Consider the following 2,655-nt stretch of genomic DNA (forward strand, 5'->3'; position numbering starts at 1 on the left):
CTGGAAACCTTGCGGTGTTAACAGAAGGCATGCTTAGGAGACAGGCCCAGATTCTGGGGACACTGGGAGGCAGCGATCCGTTCGCGGCTGGCCCTGGGCTCCTAGTCTCTGGTGTCTGGCTCTAGTTCCTAAGGGCCTCCGTTACAGCAACCTAAGCTGCCTGGAAACCTTGCGGTGTTAACAGAAGGCATGCTTAGGAGACAGGCCCAGATTCTGGGGACACTGGGAGGCAGCGATCCGTTCGCGGCTGGCCCTGGGCTCCTAGTCTCTGGTGTCTGGCTCTAGTTCCTAAGGGCCTCCGTTACAGCAACCTAAGCTGCCTGGAAACCTTGCGGTGTTAACAGAAGGCATGCTTAGTGTGTTGTGTGGCTGTTGTTTGTTTCTAATGTTTTCTTTTTTTTCTCTTTCTGATTCAGGTTCCCACAAAATGCCAATTGAGGAGTGCCCGATTTGCTCTAAGTATCTCTCTGCTGTAGGTCAACACCTGAGAGTCACCCATGGCGTAGTAAATAAAAAGGAGAGATGGCTGCTTTTAAAGTTGGTGTCAGGGAGGGTGGACATCAGGGTTAGCACATGCCCTGTGCCAGGATGTAACCAGAACACGTCCCGACTCGACCGCCACCTGAAATCCCATCACGAGCTCTCTATTGATAAAAAAAAGGAGTTCATAGCTGAGGTAAAAAGAAAAATAATTCTGAAAAATTTGGCTGAGCTGAGGGCATCAAACCCTGAAGTGCCAATGATGTCAGACCTTGACCTAAAGGAACAGGAGAGGCAGGAAGAAATTGCAGATGCCTGCCTCGGTTCCGCTTCTGAAGATTGTTCATATGTCGTGGAGGAAGAAGAGGAGACCTGCCCGAATCCTTCTTGCAAAACAAAGGCAGGGGCACTAAACATTTTGGAAAAGAAGCTAAGTGACATGTCAGAGGAAAACATTGCTTTAACAGGTCAAGTAAACCTGCTAAGATGTCAGAACAGGCTCCTGCACAGGCGCCTATCCAAAAGGCAAATTCTGTTTAGAAGTAAAGCTCACAGTTCTCACGAGGAGCAAGAGCCTGTTGTAAGTTGGCATGACCCACACTGAATGCCAGACAACTTGCCTACTCTTACCCAATGTCTGTTATGTCTAATGATTTCTTATGACTTTTTCCCCAGCTTGAAGCTTCACGGACCGAAGATACATTCGAAGAAGCAGAGGAAGTGCCACTGGGTGATCCAGATAATTTGCCACCTTCCTTGGATCACGTCCCCCAAATTAGTAAGTATATATGAGAGAGGGAGAAAAGAGTGGCAATGTAAGATTCAGATGTAAATTCTTTTCATGTTTAACCTGTGGATTATTCTATGCATTCCTTCTTTAGATGAACTGTTGGAAAACTACCAGCATCATAAAGAGGGGGCGGATCCAACAGAAAAGCTAAAACACAATGCCAGGAGCAAGGTCTTCAGGATACAACGTTTCCTGAGTTATATGGCACAAGGGCAGACATACCTTTCAACATTCGAATTTCTTGACAACACCAACAAACTAAGACAGTATGTGACCATTTTTGCTATTTACACACTAATGTTGAAATTTCTGTATAAGTGACTGGTGTTTGTATTTTTTTTTTTTTTTATTCCTGTGCTTTGCAGATGGGTAAGCAGCCTGGCAAGGCAAAAGATGGTGGCAAGCACCCAGTTTATGTACCTCAAGAATGTTGCCGAGTTCATTGCATACATTAAAGAAACACCTCCTCCTACGTGCCGCCTTAAACGCGTCGCCCTGGTGAATCTAACAAGGGAGCTGCGGGGGATCTTGAAAAAGCAAAGACGGTCAGTGGTGGTCCACCAGATGAAGGTGAAGACCCAAAAAGTCTCTTCTGCCATCTCCAAGGCTATGCTGATAAAGTGTAGGGAAGAGGCTAGAAAAGAGATCCCACAAATTCTTGGTAATGGTGCTTCAATATTAATTTAGCTTAATGCACTTTTCCACACTGATGATGCAAAGTTTAATTATTTTTTTTTTTGCTCTTTTTGTTCACAGAGATTCTTAAGGAGAAAAGATCAATCAAACTACAAAGATTGTTCTACGGGTACTTCGTGGCCTACTTGTCCTGTATCTATGGACACAGGACAGGGGTCTATCAGAACCTGCAAGTGGAGGAGGTGGCACTGGCAAAACCGGACCAGAACAAAGAGGTGTACCTCATTAATGTAAGCATTTTCTTCAATTTCCTATCATCGTCATTACTTCCTCAGCACTTCTGTTGTTTATTTTATGTGTTGTTTATTTGTTCTTTATCATTTGAACAGGTTGAGTCGCACAAAACAAATGAAGCATTCGGATTCGCCCAGCTCCTCGTCACAGCTGAAGAGTACAGCTGGATGACAGAATATTTAAAAATCCGTCTTAGGCTTAAGGGACCTTGCCCTTCAAAATTCTTTTTTTGCACCACCACAGCAAACTCATGCAAAAATCTCAATCAGTATATGCAAATTGCTTGGGAGAGAATGAAGCTTCCAGGCAAGCCGCAGGTTACAGATTTAAGAACTGCCATCGCCACCTATGTAAGTGATGCATTGTGTGAACAGGAGTATCATATCACCACCTTTTTTTTCTCACCTAATAACCTGATATATTATCTTTTCCAGGCTAGGTCTACCCTGGGAGTT

Source organism: Hoplias malabaricus, chromosome X2 (assembly GCF_029633855.1).
Source record: "Hoplias malabaricus isolate fHopMal1 chromosome X2, fHopMal1.hap1, whole genome shotgun sequence".
Classification (NCBI taxonomy): domain Eukaryota; kingdom Metazoa; phylum Chordata; class Actinopteri; order Characiformes; family Erythrinidae; genus Hoplias; species Hoplias malabaricus.